Source organism: Hyla sarda, chromosome 3, assembly GCF_029499605.1.
Source record: "Hyla sarda isolate aHylSar1 chromosome 3, aHylSar1.hap1, whole genome shotgun sequence".
NCBI lineage: Eukaryota > Metazoa > Chordata > Amphibia > Anura > Hylidae > Hyla > Hyla sarda.
The window spans coordinates 118,860,728-118,880,085 of record NC_079191.1 but is presented as its reverse complement, the minus strand read 5'-3'; positions in this window follow the sequence as shown (position 1 = coordinate 118,880,085).

Here is a 19,358-nt window from a genome sequence, read left to right as displayed (position 1 = left end):
AACCCATAGTGCATTGCAGCTTGCTGTGTATGGGGATACATAGCCACATCCCAGTTACAGTCCCTAGCTGCCCACTATCCACTAATGAAAGTGCCTACAATGGGCATGTGAGCATCAGTACTAGCCCATGGAGAAATGGAAGATAGTGGCCTAGTCTGACGAATCATGTTTTCTTTTACATCACATAGATGGATGCATGTTTGTGGGTCACTTACCAAGGAAAGAGATAGTATCAGGAAGCATGGGAGATGCAGTGTGATGGTTGTCTTAACCATAGGTCCCGGCTTTTATGAAGAAGCAGCTGTCCTCTGTATTACCTTCCTAAATATTGTTGGAGACCAGTCAGTGCAGATAAACATTCCCCCATCATGGCAACATTATTCTTTAATTAGAATAATGTACCCTTGTTTATTTGAGAAGAATAATAAAGTGTTCAGTGTGTTGACTCCAAATTCCCCAAATCTCAATACAATTAAGCATCTGTGGGATATGCTAGAAAACAAGTCCAACCCATGAAGGATGCACATCTCAGCTTGCAGGAGTTAAAGGGGTACTCAGCGGTCAAAACAAAATGCCCTGAATGCATAGATCCAGCGGCGGGGATTCCTGATGTCAAGGCTGTGCCCCCTTTTGCCATCATGCCCCACCCATTCAATGCAAGTTTATGGGAGGGGGCATGGCTGCCACCATGCCCCTTCCCATAATCTTGCATTGAATGGGTGGGGCATGACACAACAAGGGGGCAGGGCCGTGACATCACAAGTCCCTGCCGCCGGATCTAAGCATTCGGAACATTTACTTCCAAACAATGAGCAGCAGAGTACCCCTTTCATGGGCAATTCTTTCGCTATGTTTTATATAGTGTGAAATACAGGGCAGTGTAAATAGTACCCCTTGTGAACATGCATGCTCAAAGACAGTTCTTTACTGTACCTGCATCCCAGCTATGGGGTAGAGTGAGCGGTGTTACAGAAGAGGAGGAAGGTGCATATTGGGTGATTTAGACAGCTGAATATGATGTCAGAACTTTTAGTCCTGAACCTGGAACCAGAAATGATGAATGCAAGAAAAGCAACATACAAGCATTCACTAGGAATCATGACTATGGCAAAAAAAAAAAAAAAAGGTATGTATATGTATGGTATATAAACGGATCTACTCAAGGCAAGGGAAGGATGCAAAATATGTGTACGTGGTTTCAATGTTAGGGCTGATGGCTGTATACTGTAGATCCATAAAATAAAATTGTAAGCCTGTTATGATTTGTTTTCTCTCTCTGCTACAGTATTCATGAAGATTAAATGGCTTGAGCTGGATTTTTAAAATATACAATAAAAACTTTTTTTTTTTTTTGCTAATTCATTGTTCACACAAGACTGCAGTTAATAATTGGCTTCAGCCAACGCTGCTTACGACACATGAAGATGGTGTTTGGCTTGTTTACATGAACATGTACATGTCACTATAGCCGCAGGGCTGGTGGGAACACCAAAACAGTGCTGGAGCAGTGGCATTAAGTCAGTTTATGCTATACCTTTATGTTTGACAGAGCCTTTTCTGTTTACACTGCTTTTCTTACAGAAATAGATTGTAGCTTAGGGATTTTACTCTGTGCAGCCCCTGCTTAAAAGGGCCAGACAGCAGTTGAAATTTTTCTTCAGGTTAGCTTAAAGGGATATTCCGGTGCATTGCCGTAGAATGAGATTTGCCATAGAATGAGATGGTCCGCCTCCATCACATCCTATTGGCTCACTCCTGTCACGTGACATATTTAAACGTCACGCATCGATGCGCACAGTAGTGTCAGTTTGGCAAAGGATCTCCTCACCCTGTGATAGCACAACGAAGCTATCGGGATCCCGATGCACGATGGCGCTGTCATCAGTGAGCGTCCCCGCGAGCGCCCCACGCCCACAGCTCTACTTCCCGTCCCCCGCAGCTCTACTCCCCGTCAGGGAGCGATCCACAGCGCTATCGGGATCCCGATGGCGCTGTCATCAGTGTGTGTCCCCGCGAGCGCCCCACGCCCGCAGCTCTACTCCCCGTCCCGTTAACGCTCAGGGAGCAGGGAACAGAAAGTAGAGCATCGGGTGCAGGTTAAGTTAATCGCGTAGTGCTGCGCATGCGCAGTACTACTTTACCTGCGCCCGATGCTCTACTTTCTGTTCCCTGCTCCCTGAGCGTTAATGGGACGGGGAGTAGAGCTGCGGGCGTGGGGCGCTCGCGGGGACGCACACTGATGACAGCGCCATCGGGATCCCGATAGCGCTGTGGAACAGTAAATGTATATGAGGCAGCCGTATGAGCTGCGTAAATGTGTGAACTTCTGTCGGTCCACAGAGGCCATGAGAGCTCCGTTCAGCTATCACAGGGACAGGAGATCCTCTCCCTGTGAGAGCCAAACTGACACTGCTGTGCGCATCGATGCATGACGTTTAAATATGTCACGTGACAAAAGTGAGCCAATAGGATGTGATGGAGGCGGAGCATCTCATTCTATGGCAAATCTCATTCTACGGCAATGCACCGGGCCAATTTTTTTTTAATCCCCTATCCAAAGGATAAGATGTCTGATCGCGGGGGGCCCACCACTGGGACCCCCCACAATCTTCCTGCGTCTCCAGTTTCGGAAGCCTCCGGGTTTCCGGGACTGGGGACGTGACGTCACACCACGCACCCTCCATTCATGTCTATGGCTAAAGAGAAAAATAATAATAAGGGATACTTACTTGCCTGATTCCCCCACGGATGTTGGCACAAAATGCCTGGGTCCCTACTGATTTGTGCTTCGTTGTCCTGTCATGACACAAGAAAATTCCATCTCAGCTATGTAATTTTTCTCTAGTTTTGTAATACTGAGTTACTGACTTTCTGGTTCTGGTAATATTGTTGCTGTCATGTGCTTTCAGTGTGTCTTTGACTTGTCCAGTCTTTCTTCATGTTGTGCAGTTTAGCATCTGGTATTGGAAAGTTTCTCTGGGGAATAGAAAAGTTTGTTTTTGTTTGTTTTGTATTGAATTCTTGCTATTGTCTGATTGTTTCCCTTGGACTGTGTTGTCATGTTTATATGTTATCTTACACTGTTTGTTGTTTTCACATTATCTGAGCCACCCTGTAAGGCTACTACTCACATCTGCTCCAGTCATCTTGTGGTGAGTTGCCATTTGGCTACTGTTTCTAACATTGACACATGCTTGTATAAATTTGACCATGTAATCATTGGCTAGTTTCTCTATTCTGTCCTACCATGAGTCCTTAGGGTATTTGAGTACTGGGAACTATTATGCGACTCAGGAATGGTGACTGGTACAGGTGAAGCTTTGTTCATACGATCTAGTGACCCATCAGCAATGTTACAAATGGTAAAAGAAATTGCAAAAAAAAGATTTGTATAAAACATACCTTTTGTAGTGAAATTCAAGAATACACTAAAGATTTTCTAGAGCACTGACGCTGAAGCAAATATAACTGGCTGTGGATATTAGACATCTCAATTATGACTTCTGTTATTGTTTTTGTAATTTCACATAAGGTGGTTCATGCATACAATGACATGGGAAACATGTCAAATACATGTTAGTTCAGCATAAATACAAAGCAATAGTCTGAAAAAAAATATATAAATAGAGTATAGAGTCCGCCACTGTCACCATATATAACATGATCCCTTCCTAACCAAGGATGCATAAGGTGTGGAGGAGTGCAAGAAATGGCTGCTGGCGGTGCTGCACGTGTGAAATATAAGGCGGGTAATGGCTTCATAGTAAGAAGAGTAACGGAGCACTCACCCGGTCAGCTAGCGGCAGCGAAGCTTCTCAGGTCATGGCAAGTCGGTGGAAGAGCAGGGAGGCGGTAGATGGAAATGGGGGCAGTTGAGGCATTGGGCCACGGACTGTCTCGCACCGTTAGGTCACGGCAGGCCAGTGGACGAGCAGAGAGGCGAAGGATGGAAAAGAGGGGGAGTTCAGGCATCAGGCCATGGACCGTATCGCACCTAACAGTGCGATACTGTCCATGGCCCAACGCCTGAACTCCCCCATTTACATCCATCACCTCCCAGCTTATCCACCGACTGCTTGTCCACCAAGAAGCTTCGCTGTAGCTAGCTGACCGGGTGAGTGCTCCGTTACTCTTCTTACTGTGAAACCATACTCTTACATTTTTTTTATTTTTATAAAAAGCACTTATAAAATAATTTTTCTTTTATTTGTATCATCTGGTCAGCCTACTTGGAGTATGTATAAAGGCTAAGATAACAATACGTAACTGTACATACCTTACTGAGCTGGTACTTAACATGATTTATTATAATATCTCAAACTATTTCCCAAATCCCTCCAAATATAGCTATTTAAATCATTAGTTTATGAGCCACTGTTAGTAGAGAACCATAAACCCTTCTGTATCATCTTAGTGAATGCATGTTCTTTGATATCGGTTCAAAATAGCTCAGTTATCTTTTTATAGATTAGAAGACATTGGATACTTGTATCTGGAAGAGGAGGAGAACAGACCCCATTGTGATTTCTTGAAGACTCCTTCACATGTGGACTGGGGCAGACATGCCAGCACCATCACTCACACCAATAGACCTGACACTCCCACCGTGGAATGTTTACGACAAGCTATAAATTATGCTCTCGCTTATCTGGATAAACTGTAAGACATCTAGTTTCCTGACAATTGGCCTGCAAGGGAGTATAAGAATAGCTTGTAAAGCACCTCATAAAGCCATCCCAGAGAAGAAAATGAAACAGAAAATAGAAAAGAATTCAACAAGCTGGACATAACCATTATTTTAATCTAAGTTTTCCCATGTGTGCCAATACTACATTGTATCTGGGTCTTTTTAAAGTCTAGCCTTTTGTAGGTTTTATGACATCATTCAACATATATTTTCAAGGAAAGAGGTGTGCACTTTGTAAGGATAAATGGGTAAAGGATCTTTGTGATATCAATATATTACACTTACATAAAAAGGTTTTGAAATATGAGTTGTTAGTCAAGCAAAAAAATAACTTTATAATTTCAGGCTTTGTTTTGTATTTTATATTTTGGTTTCAGTAAATAAAGCTCATTCATTTTATAGCAAAAACCTATGTTGTTTTCTGTATACGAGAAGAATAAAGAAATGCACTCACCATTCCAGGGACATCAAATTGCAGCTTTATTTGAAGGAACTCAAGACATCAAGAGACGTTGAACATGCAGCGTTCCTAAGCAGCAGGAAGTCAGGTGAGCGGGCGAGTGGAACACAGGCGAGGGGCGTGGGCGCTGGGGCGACAAAATCGTTTCATGCCATCACTGACGCTTCATCCGGCCTTGATGAAGCGTCAGCGATGACGTGAAACGATTTTGTCGCCCCAGCGCCCACGCCCTGTGTTCCACTCGCCCGCTCACCTGACTTCCTGCTGCTTAGGAACGCTGCATGTTCATCGTCTCTTGATGTCTTGAGTTCCTCCAGATAAAGCTGCAATTTGATGTCCCTGGATTGGTGAGTGCATTTCTTTATTCTACTCGTATACAGTCTTCCTACATTCTTCTACGCATCCCATACATCGGGACCAAGTCAGTTACCAGTTATCCTAGCAGACTGTGATCATTTGCATGTCCCAGCTTTCTCTGCCTTCCGTGTATATGTCTATGTTATTTTCTAATGCAGTTTCTTTAGAAGTCCCACGTAATATTTAAGATCTTTGTGGATGTTGAATGGGTATCTTTATAGTTTACATCCTAAGACAATGGCCCTCATTTACTATTGCAAACCCGACATGTTTTGTCAAGAATTTTCGGCAGAATTTGCGCCAGATTTGAAAAAACCCTGACTAACTCTCCATTTTGCTAAGAAACCCCGAAAAAGTGCTGTGGTTGTTGGGGGAAAGGGGCGTGGTCACCAAAAAGGGGCGTGTTCTCGACATTTTCAGAAAAATCCAACATATTTACTAAGGTTTCTACAGAAAATGTAGTGGATTTCAGCTGAGGAAAACCCGACAGATCAGAGCATGTGTAAAAAAAGCAAAGTGAAGGGAAAGTGGAAAATGTAGGGAAACTTTAGTAAATACCGTGGAAAATAAATTGTAGGGAATTAAAACCCACAAAGAAACCTACACAACACTCTTAGTAAATAAGGGCCAATGTTTACACAGTGGACATTTTGCAGAACTGCTCTGAAATTCGATGTCTATAGATGGCAATGCATTTCCAAGCAGATTCTGCAGAGAGAATTGACTTGTTAATTGTTTCTGCGGAGTCTGGTATAGGAATTTCCACAGCAGAAATTCAGCTGTGTGCACTGTGCAGCAGAGTCCAATTGAAAACAATGTGACTTGGCTGCATCTTTATTTTTCAACCACAATTTCTCTGCCAGATTCCACATGTGTAGATAGCCTGAGGTGAACATTGTTCTGGGGTCCCATAATGATCCTTCAGGTGTGTGACATGTTAGAGGACAGAGCTCTGATATCTGTACAGTATAGGTATTAAACGTACACATACTGTGTGGTCATCACATGTTTAGGGCAGATTTTCGTCTTCTGTAAGTAATCAATAAAAGTTCAGTTCAATACATTTATATACAATATAGTATAACTTTTATGACACAGAGCATAAGCTTTGGAAATGGAAATGTTATTTTAAGGGTATGTATACATATGGGGGGGGGGGGGGGGGATTTGTGAATCGTCTTACCCATGTTTTCTTGCTGTTCTTTGGTGCAGTGATTTTGTGCCCCAAAGTTTTTAGATTTTTCATTAAGAATGTTTTTCAAAAAGAACATACCAATTTGTGATTTCAGTTGATCAGGAATTTATGATACGCAACTTTTCAGTTTGGTGCCCGTTTTGGCGCAAATGTGCTAACTGAGGTGCAAATCTACACCAGTCCCGACTTAACTTACAAAACTGGCAGTAGACAGCATTATCAAAAGGTCACACATTTTCTTGCATGGGTTAAAAAGTCACATGAATATTCGCAGAGGGATCATCATACAAATTGGACTAATGAAGTAAGAAATGCGATTTTCCACATGCCCTTCACCATGTAATAATTTGGCGCACATACACAGTTTCCACTACTCAAATTAATGGGGTAAAAAAAAGTGCACCTACACCACTCTTGCTCAATTCCTCTCATATTGTATACACTTCAGATTTTAAATGTACATCCTGGTGTCCTGGTACTTAACCAACCAGCATGTACATTTAGGTCCTGTTCCAGTAGCCAGGAGCTTGCTGTAATGGTTGACACCATTAAAGGGGTACTCCGGCCCTGAGACATCTTATCCCTTATCCAAAGGATAGGGGATAAGATGTCTCACCGCTGGGGACCCCCACAATCTTGTATTCGCCACCCACCTGTTTGAGCTGCACGCCGCGGTGCCAGCTCACAAACAGCCGGGTGGTGACCACGGGGCCGGAGTATCGTGACGCCACGAATCTGCCCCGTGTGACGTCACCCCCCGCTATGCAAGTCTATGGGAGGCTGTCATGCCCCCTCCCATAGACTTGCATAACGGGGGGGTGACGTCACACAGGGGCAGAGTCGTGACATCACGATACTCCAGCCCCGTGGTCACCAGCCGGCTGTTTGTGAGCTGGCATCACGGCGTGCATCTCAAACAGGTGGGTGGCAAATACGGTGAAACATCTCATCCCCTATCCAAAGGATAAGATGTCTTAGGACCGGAGTACCCCTTTAACTCTTCAGATGCCATGATCAATACTGATCACGGCATCTGCGAGAATGCGGCGGTTCTGATGGCTGATCTAATCACCAGTGGCATGACCGCGGAGATCAGATCGTAGAGAATTGTAGTAACACACTTACTCAGAGTATATACAGAAGTTCAGTACTTTATTCCGTCATGCGGAGCCACATATTGGCAACCACTGCTCTAGATCGTCCTATGAACACTGGCTGATCAAGCAGGATTGACTTACTGGTGCTTCTACTATAACGAAAACTTAGTATGAGAATATAGTAACTTTTTCCTCAACTAAATATGGACAAGGTTGTGGAGAGAGGAGAAGATAACTTATCATCACTGCGCTAACACCGGCTGCAGACTTCTAGGGTAAATCACAAGATGTTAAAGTCATTATCTGAACCTCTGGTGATGAAAACAATAGCTAAAATGTAATAGAAAGGTGAGGTGGAGTGAGAGCGTGTGAAACCTCCACAATTAAATGGCAAATTGTTTAGAAACTAGGTCCATCTGTAAAAAGACATTAGTACAAGTCAGACATTAATGTGAGGTAACACACAGGTGACTTATATTACTTTACATGCAAAAAGCAGATGGAGCCACTGTTAATATACCTACTGGAAAATATAACTAGATGTTATAAGCTATGGTTACGTTACATTATTTGTATATTTATTTGTACAATAAAGACAATGAGGGGTATTTATATACCTTGTACTTATTTTGGCTTTAGTCTGTCTTTATTTTTTGGTGCAGTTGCTTTTTGCGACAATGTTTTGCAACAAACCATATAGAACATTTTTTTTGCAATGTGAGGTTGGAAGTCGTGATTTCAGTTGCAATCATGCAGTGGTCAGGTATTTATTATTTGCAACTTTTTCGGTTTGTCGCATATTTTGGAGCATCTACACATTTGTCGCACATTTGTCGTAAGTGTTAAAAAGTCGCACAAAAAGTCGCAGAGGGATCACCATAAAAAGGGAAATATTGAAGAAAGAAATGTGATCAGCTCCAGATTTATTACATGCCTTGCACCATGGAATAAATTTGGTGTTTCCACCGTTAAATTAATGGAGTAAAAAGACATTCTCTACCTACAATTTTAATGAATACCCTCCAATGTCACCTATTGGCTATGTTCTCACAACATTTTTCCCCATCTACTGTACCAAAATAATGCTGTAATTTGGACATAGAATGTGCTGGCAGATAAGAACCATTCAACCCATTTAGTCTGTCCAATATGCTGAATACTATGAATACTCCCTGGCCCTATATGATATAAAGGATAGCCTTATGCCTATCCCATCCATGCTACCACTTCTACAGAAAGGCTATTCCATACATCCACTACTCTACAGTAAAATATTTCTTTCTGATATTCCAGCATAAACGTTTGCCACTCTAACATAAAACTATGTCCTCTTGTTGTAGTTATTTTTATTTTTTAAATATCATCTCCTTCTTTACCGTGGTGATTACCTTTATGTATATAAATGTTTCTATCACATCTCCTCTGTGTTGTCTTTCTTTCAAGCTATGCATGTTAAGGTCCTTTAACCCATCCTGGTAAATTTTATCCTGCAATCCATGTACTAGATTAGTAGATCTTCTCTGAACTCTCTCCACTGTACAGTGGGGCAAAAGAGTATTTAGTCAGCCACCAATTGTGCAAGTTGTCCCACTTGAAAAGATGAGTGTCTGTAATTTTTATCATAGGTATACCTCAACTATGAGAGACATAATGAGAAAAAAAAATCCATAAAATCACATTGTCTGATTTTTAACCCCTTAAGGACCAGGCCATTTTACACCTCAGGACCAGAGCGTTTTTTGCACATCTGACCACTGTCACTTTAAACATTAATAACTCTGGAATGCTTTTACTTATCATTCTGATTCCGAGATTGTTTTTTCGTGACATATTCTACTTTAACATAGTGGTAAAATTTTATGGTAACTTGCATCCTTTCTTGGTGAAAAATCCCAAAATTTGATGAAAAATTTGAAAAATTTGCATTTTTCTAACTTTGAAGCTCTCTGCTTGTAAGGAAAATGGATATTCCAAATAAAAAAAAATTTGATTCACATATACAATATGTCTACTTTATGTTGGCATCATAAAATTGATGAGTTTTTATTTTTGGAAGACACCAGAGGGCTTCAAAGTTCAGCAGCAATTTTCCAATTTTTCACAAAATTTTCAAACTCACTATTTTTCAGGGACCAGTTCAGGTTTGAAGTGGATTTGAAGGGTCTTCATATTAGAAATACCCCACAAATGACCCCATTATAAAAACTGCACCCCCCCCCAAAGTATTCAAAATGACATTCAGTCAGCGTTTTAACCCTTTAGGTGTTTCACAGGAATAGCAGCAAAGTGAAGGAGAAAATTCACAATCTTCATTTTTTACACTCGCATGTTCTTGTAGACCCAATTTTTTTATTTTTACAAGGGGTAAAAGGAGAAAATTTATACTTATATTTGTAGCCCAATTTCTCTCGAGTAAGGACATACCTCATATGTCTATGTAAATTGTTCGGCGGGCGCAGTAGAGGGCTCAGAAGCGAAGGAGCGACAAGGGGATTTTGGAGAGTACATTTTTCTGAAATGGTTTTTGGGGGGCATGTTGCATTTAGGAAGCCCCTACGGTGCCAGAACAGCAAAAAAAAAAAAAACACATGCCATACCATTTTGGAAACTAGACCCCTTGAGGAACGTAACAAGGAATAAAGTGAGCAATGTAAAAAAAAAAAAAAAAAAGATTTTCACAAAAATGTGTGTTTCCCCCCAAATTTCACATTTTTGCAAGGGTTAATAGCAGAAAAGACCCCACAAAATTTGTAACCCCATCTCTTCTGAGTATGGAAATACCCCATGTGTGGACGTCAAGTGCTCTGCTGGCACTACAATGCTCAGAAGAGAAGGGAAAACATTTTTTGGAATGGAAGTCAGGGGCCATGTGCGTTTACAAAGCCCCCCGTGGTGCCAGAACAGTGGAACCCCCCACATGTGACCCTATTTTGGAAACTACACCCCTCACAGAATTTAATAAGGGGTGCAGTGAGTATTTACACCCCACTGGCGTTTGACAGATCTTTGGAACAGTGGGCTGTGCAAATGAAAAATAAAATTTTTCATTTTCACGGACCACTGTTCCAAAAATCTGTCAGACACCTGTGGGCGTAAATGCTCACTGTACCCCTTATTACATTCCGTGAGGGGTGTAGTTTCCAAAATGGGGTCACATGTGGGTATTTTTTTTGGGGGGTTTATGTCAGAACCGCTGTAAAATCGGCCACCTCTGTGCAAATCACCAATTTAGACCTCAAATGTACATGGTGCGCTCTCACTCCTGAGCCTTGTTATGCGCCCACAGAGCATTTTACGCCCACATATGGGGTATTTCTGTACTCAGGAGAAATTGTGTTACAAATTTTGGGGGGTCTTTTTTTCCTTTTAACGCTTGTGAAAATAAAAAGTAAAGGGCAACACCGACATGTTAGTGTAAATTTTTTTTATTTTTTTACACTAACAGGCTGGTGTAGCCCCAACCTTTCCTTTTCATAAGGGGTAAAAGGAGAAAAAGCCCCACAAAATTTGTAGTGCAATTTCTCCCGAGTACGGAGATACCCCATATGTGGCCCTAAACTGTTTCCTTGAAATACGACAGGGCTCCGAAGTGAGAGAGCACCATGCGCATTTGAGGACTAAATTAGGGATTGCATAGGGGTGGACATAGGGGTATTCTATGCCAGTGATTCCCAAACAGGGTGCCTCCAGCTGTTGCTAAATTCCCAGCATGCCTGGACAGTCAGTGGCTGTCCGGAAATGCTGGGAGTTGTTGTTTTGCAACAGCTGGAGGCTCCGTTTTGGAAACACTGCCATACAATACGTTTTTCATTTTTATTGGGGGGACAGTGTAAGGGGGTGTATATGTAGTGTTTTACCCTTTATTATGTGTTAGTGTAGTGTAGTGTTTTTAGGGTACTTTCACACTGGCGGGTTACGGTGAGTTTCTCGCTAGAAGTTTGAGCTGCGGCGAAAAATTTGCCGCAGCCCAAACTTGAAGCAGGAAACTTACTGTAAGCCTGCCTGTGTGAATGTACCCTGTACGTTCACATGGGGGGGCAAACCTCCAGCTGTTTCAAAACTACAACTCCCAGCATGTACTGACAGACCGTGCATGCTGGGAGTTGTACTTTTGCAACAGCTGGAGACACACTGGTTGGAAAACCTTCAGTTAGGTTCTGTTACCTAACAGTATTTTCCAACCAGTCGGCCTCCAGCTGTTGCAAAACTACAACTCCCAGCATATACTGATCGCCGAAGGGCATGCTGGGAGATGTAGTTATGCAATAGCTGGAGGTACGCAACTACAATTCCCAGCATGCCGAGACAGCTGATTGCTGTTTGGACATGCTGGGATTTGCAGTTTTGCAACATCTGGAGGGCTACAGTTTTAGAGAACACTGCAAAGTTATCTCCAAACTGTGGACCTCCAGCTGTTGCAAAACTACAATTCCCAGCATGCCCTGACAGCAAACAGTTGTTTGAGCATGCTAGGAGTTGTAGTTTTGCAAGATCTGGAGGGCTACAGTTTAGGGACCACTATATAGTGGTCTCAAACTGTAGCCCTCCAGCTGTTGCAAAACTACATATTCCAGCATGCCCAAACAGCTGTCTGGGCATGCTGGGAGTTGTAGTTTTGCAACATCTGGAGGGCTACAGTTAGAGACCACTGTATAATGGTCTCAAACTGTACCCTCCAGATGTTGCTAGGCAACTCACCGGCTTCCGTCGGATCCAGCCGCACGTCATCGCCGCCCGCTGATCTCCGTCGCCTGCAGCCTCCGACGCCCGCCCGGATCGGTAAGTGGATCTTCGGCGCCGGTCCCCGTCACTTTTCCCGTCCTGCCCCACCTATTGTGGGTGGGCAGGACGGGGAAAACTAAAGTAAACCCTCCCGCCCCCGATCTGCTATTGGTGCTCGCGTCTAGACCACCAATAGCAGGGATAGGAGGGGTGGCAACCCTGCCACCTTACTCCTATCGCTTCAGGGGGATCGTGGGTGTCTTAGACACCCGCGATCCCCCTTACATTCCGGGTCACCGGGTCACTATAGACCCGTAATGACCCGGAATCGCGCAAATCGCAAGTGTGAATTCACTTGCGATTTGCCGCGATCGCTGACATGGGGGGGGTCTGACGACCCCCCTGGGCATTTGCACGAGATGCCTGCTGAATGATTTCAGCAGGCATCCCGCTCCGATCCCCGCCCGGCACACGGCGGGGAGCGGAACTGCCCATGACATAAATGTACGTCCCTGGTCCTTAAGACCCAGGGTGTCGGGACGTACCGTTACGTCATGGGTCCTGTAGGGGTTAAAGAATTTATTTACAAATTATGGTGGAAAATAAGTACTTAGTCAATAACAAAAGTTCATCTCAATACTTTGTTATATACCATTTGTTGGCAATGACAGAGGTCAAACATTTTCTGTAAGTCTTCAAAAGGTTTTCACACATTGTTGCTGGTATTTTGGCCCATTCCTCCATGCAGATCTCCTCTAGAGCAGTGAATTTTGGGGCTGTCGCTGGGCAACAAGGACTTCCAACTCCCTCCAAAGGTTTTCTATGGGGTTGAGATCTGGAGACTGGCTAGGCCACTCCAGGACCTTGAAATGCTTCTTACGGAGCCACTCCTTCATTGCCCAGGCGGTGTGTTTGGGATCATTGTCATGCTGAAATACCCAGCTACGTTTCATCTTTAATGCCCTTGCTGATGGAGAGAGATTTTCACTCAAAACCTCACGATACATGGCCCCATTCATTCTTTCCTTTACACGGATCAGTCTTCCTTGTACCTTTACTGAAAACAGCCCCAAAGCATGATGTTTCCACCCCCATGCTTCACAGTAGGTATGGTGCTCTTTGGATGCAACTCGGCATTCTTTCTCCTCCAAACACGACGAGTTGAGTTTTTACCAAAAAGTTTTACTTTGGTTTCATCTGACCATATGACATTCTCCCAATCCTCTTTTGGATCACCCAAATGCTCTCTAGCAAACATCAGATGGGCCCGGACATGTACTGGTTTAAGCATGGGGACATTTCTGGCACTGCATGATTTGAGTCCCTTGCAGCGTAGTGAGTTACTGATTGTAGCCTTTGTTTCTTTGGTCCCAGCTCTCTGCAGGTCATGCACTATGTCCCCCAGTGAGGTTATGGGATTTTTGCTCACCGTTCTTGTGATTATTTTGACACCACGGGTGAGATCTTGCGGGGGGCCCCAGATCGAGGCAGATTATCAGTGTATGTCTTTGATTTTTAATAATTGCTCCCACAGTTGATTTTTTCACACCAAGTTGCTTGCCTATTGCAGATTCAGTCTTCCTAGCCTGGTGCAGGTCTACAATTTTGTTTCTGGTGTCCTTCGACAGCTCTTTGGTCTTGGCCATAGTGGAGTTCGGAGTGTGACTGTTTGAGGTTGTGGACAGGTGTCTTTTATACTGGTAACAAGTTCAAACAGGTACCATTAATACAGATAATGAGTGGAGGACAGAGGAGGCTCTTAAAAAAGAAGTTACAGGTCTGTGAGAGCCAGAAATCTTACTTGTTTATAGGTGACCAAATACTAATTTTCCACCATAATTTGTAAATAAATTCTTAAAAAATCATGTGATTTTATGGATTTTTTTCTCATTATGTCTCTCATAGTTGAAGTATACCTATGATTAAAATTACAGGCCTCTCTCATCTTTTTCAGTGGGAGAACTTTTTAACTGGGAGCACAATTGGTGGCTGACTAAATCCTTTTTTGTCCCACTGTATCTATATCCTTCTGGAGATACGGCCTCCAGTACTGTGCACAATACTTCAAGTGAGTTCTTACCAGTGCTCTGTACAGTGGCATTGGCACTTTCCTCGTTCTAATGCTAATACCTCTTCCTATACACCTAAGAGTAATTTCCTCTCTACTGCTTATACCTCTCCCTATACACCCATGCGTATTGCAATGCCTGCTGCTCTATGACATTGTCTGCCCACCTTTAAGGCTATGTTCACATGATGAAATGTCTGCATGGAAAATTTCTGTTTGGACATTGTACCAACAACGGAGCGCCAGTAGAACATGCCAGCACTAGGACCGCTCTGAAATGCACCTTCTCATAGACGGCAATGCATTTCCGTGCAAACTCACTAGATTCTCAAAAGATGGTCAATAAAAAAAAGACTCAACATGGCCTCAGTTCTATGTTATACATCACTAAACTCTGAATTTATTAAACATGAGTTATATGGTGCTTTATGAATGGTCTAGGCTACCAAAACATAGCCTGGAATACATTTTCATTGATAGTTTAAAGTAAAAATAAATACATAGATGATAGTGTAAAGATAATAGTATATTAATAATCAAAAATATTAATAAATATTTATTTGTACCATTTGGAAGCACAGGCCCATAATACATATCTTAGCTGATCACATCCTGGGAAAATGCTGCCATATAGTAAATGCTACAGTGAACAGAAAATACCACCATACAGTCATGCTACGATTTTGGAATACTTCAACTAAACTTAAAACTACAAAAGGGTATAAAAATGTACATCTGGTACTTTACATTTTTATGTTGACTCCCAGCTGACAACTGGCTTCAATGCTATGCAGGGAGTGTGGCAGTTTTTGGGGTGTTTTTTTTTTTTTTTTTTACAAAAATGCATATTGTGTTTCCAGACTTAAGGTCGGAATGTAAATGTAATTCAGAATGATGAGTACAGTATTTGCACTAAGAACATCTAGTCTCTAGCTTCTGTTCTGCTGCTCACTCATTCTAACATCCACTGCTCAGGAAGAAACATGTCCGAGGCAAGCACTGACCCTGCCCTCACGCACCATACATTCACTTCCTCCCTGAGTCTGCTTTGCTGGGTCTCTGTATGCAATCACAGCAGGCTGCTCTGTAACCCACTCCTCTCTGTTTTCAGACAGTAGTCTAATAGACAGGACAGGAGTGAGCACAGATAAGTGCTAGTTCTACCAACACTTCCTGGACTTTGTCCCTGCCTGTGCTTCAGCTTGGACAAAGAAGATGCATTTTTTTATACGCCCCAATTTCCATAAAAAATTAGATAACATGTTTTTATAAAGTATATAAGAAAGGTAATTTTTTTCCCAAGATTTCCAACATATAAAAAGTTTTGGACTCTGACTGTGTCCTTTTAAAAATCCCAATGTCTGTGTGTCAGTCAGTGGATCCGAAACGAGATTAAATGTAAATAGCAGTGTTATATGAACTGATACGGGTTACTGCCCTTTCTGGCCTCTTTGCTGTGGGTCTTCAGGTAGCGGTTCAGTTCCGTTTCAGTGTGTCAGTATACATTTCTCCATAAGCAGAAAGCCTGCAGGTGCATAGTCATTATAAGCTGGCCACAGGATCTCGATTCTGCGGCCAGGAATCTGGTGCCAGATCTTACGCTGCCAATGGGAATTGCCAATAAATAAGGAGACTCACATGGTTCACATTTATTGTAAAGACAATTAATTGTAAGGACGCAGGCTACAACAACCCCAGTGGGATATCACTACTACATTATAGCGGGACGAAAGCACTTGGGTTCAGGGACAGTTACAAAGTATTCCTAAGCATGACTTGAAAATAACATTGTGATTCCGTGGATGTTGTGGGCGTATGACAATTGTTTTTTTTTTTTTTTTTATTATTATTATTCTTATTTTTCAAGCAAGTGCAGGTTCTGTTTTAGAGGCAAAATGATGAATTCTCAAGATTTAGGAACGGGAACAAATATTGACACCGCAGAGAAAAATAATAAACACCATCGCATTGTTCGGCAGAGTAAAGAACCAGGAGCGGGGTAGTTGATATGTGCTCTGCGTGAGCTGGGAATTCCATACGTTGCACAATTGCTTCCAGATGTGCCGCTGCTAGAATACTTATTGCTATAGAAAAATAATGTGCTTGATTAACAGGGCAGTTGTCAAAAAGGATCTGGGGCACCAGATGAGCTCTCTAGTGCAGCGTTAACTCCTTCGGAGCCTGCACATCTAAATTCAAATATATATATATATATATATATATATATATATATATATATATATATATATATATTAGAGCAGTGTTTTCCAGCCAGTGTGCTTCCAGCTGTTGCAAATCTACAACCCCCAGCATGCCCAGATAGCCTTCGGCTGTCCGGGCATGCTGGGGGTTGTAGTTTTGCAACAGCTGGAGGCACGCTGGCTGGCTAACACTGAGTTAGACTGTGGTTTTCCCACCTCTGTAAATGCCTGGTAGCAATTATTGTAAAGAAAGCAATACTTCAGCTTTACCCCATCAATGATCTGTGTAATTAAACTGAGGAATTTCTGCATAAATTACGCGCCGCACGTGCGCTGCGGTTGCGGCCTGTTGCTTGCCATGTCAGATTAAAGCGAGAGCTCCCTACCCCTCACTCTCCAGGTGATTGATGTCTTCTTTGCTTAAACCCAGCACTTTATTATTTAACGTATTATTGAACAATTAGCTCATAAACATCATGAGCCAAGGAAAAGGATTTTTGCTTTCCACCACTGGCTTGTGTTTGACATTGCGGCAGGTTTTATGTATCATAGACCTCCCCACACTGATCAGTGCTCAATGACTACAAAAAGTGGGATATATTTATTAGTATATGAGTTCGTACATTCACAATCTTTCCCCATTTTAAGGCTGAGTTCACATATATCAGTTGTCTGGCATTGTTTCCCTCCAACATCCACCAGGGAAACTGATGCTAAAACTGATCCCATTCATTTGAATGGGACAGTTCACAATCATCCAGCATATGTTATTCCACATTCTTGCTGCCGCAAGATTTTTTTTCTTACTATAACTCTTTTTGTTTTTTGTTAAAATTAATGTTTTATTGAAAAAAATGATAAATAAACAGTTAAAAAAATAATAATAATTTTGACACCAGATAGTTTGACACACCAGATGGCACCAGAAAGGGGAAAGCAGCAGGACACCGGATACCATACAACTGATGATAACTGATGCAAGTTGTAGCATCACTTGCGTCGAGATTTAGGCTCAGATCACCTATGCCAGATGCTGGACATTTGTGTACACAGCCTTAGATGTTTTTAACCTGTTGGGGACCACGGGTGTATGGATACGCCCTTGTGTCCTGGTAATTAAGGACCAAGGGCGTACCTGTATGCAGGGCCGTTTGAAGGAATTTGGGGGCCCCAAGCAAAATGGACATGGAGGCCCCCCCCCCCTAGATGTTCACGCACGTCACGCCCTGGGGCCGGCGTCAGGACGTAGTAACGCCGGCCCTTGAATGCTGGGAGCACGACGTGAGCGAACGGCGATACGAGGTTCCCACATTAGGTGCAGCACAGTTCCCCCACGTTATGGGCAGCACAGTTCCCCCCACGTTATGTGCGGCACAGATCCCCCCCACGTTAGGTGCGGCACAGTTCCCCCCACGTTAGGTGTGGCACAGTTCCCCCCAATGTTAGGTGCAGCAGAGTTCCCCCCACATTAGGTGAAGCAGAGTTCCCCCCACATTAGGCTGTAGTTCCCCCACATTAGGTGCAGTATAGTTCTCCCCACATAAGATGCAGTATAGTTCTCCACATTAGGTGCAGTATAGTTCCCCACATTGTGTGCAGTAGAGTTTTCCACATTAGTATAGTCCCCCACATTAGGTGCAGTATAGTTCTCCACATTAGGTGCAGTATAGTTCTCCACATTAGGTTGGCAGTATAGTTATCCCACATTAGGTGCAGTATAGTTCTCCACATTAGGTTGGCAGTATAGTTTACCCCACATTAGGTGCAGTATAGTCCCCCCCCCCCATTAGGTGCAGTATAGTTCCCCCACATTAGGTGCAGTATAGTCCCCCCACATTAGGTGCAGTATAGTCCCCCCACATTAGGTGTAGTATGTTCCCCCACAGACATACAGCCTCCAGCCATACAGTGTATGGCTGGAGGCTGTATGCCAGTTTACTGCCCTACTTCAGTGTTCTGACCACTGCTCCTTTTGTCCGGCCACTATAGCAGTAGGTCCCGGGACTGGAGGAGCGGTGGTCGGAGCACTGAAGCTGATGTGCCGCTGGTCACTTACCATGCTGGCCAGCGCATGTCCTGTTCACTGCTCCGATCCTCCGCGTTGCTTTCCAATGGGCGCACGCACGGGACGGGACGTTTCCCCCCCCCCCTGGATCTGCCACTGCATATGCATTTTATACACACACAACACACTGTACACATTACATACTGTACATGCTTCATACACACATACTGTACAAATTACATACTGTACATGCATCATACGCGCACACACTGTACACATTACATACTATACATGCATCATACACACACATACTGTACACATTACATACTGTACATGCATCATAGACACACACACTGTACACATTACATACTGTACATGCATCATACACACACTGTACACATTACATACTATACATGCATCATACACACACACACTGTACATATTACATTCTGTACATGCATCATACACACACAACATACTGTACACATTACATACTGTACATGCATCATACACACACACACTGTACACATTACATACTGTACATGCATCATACACACACACACTTT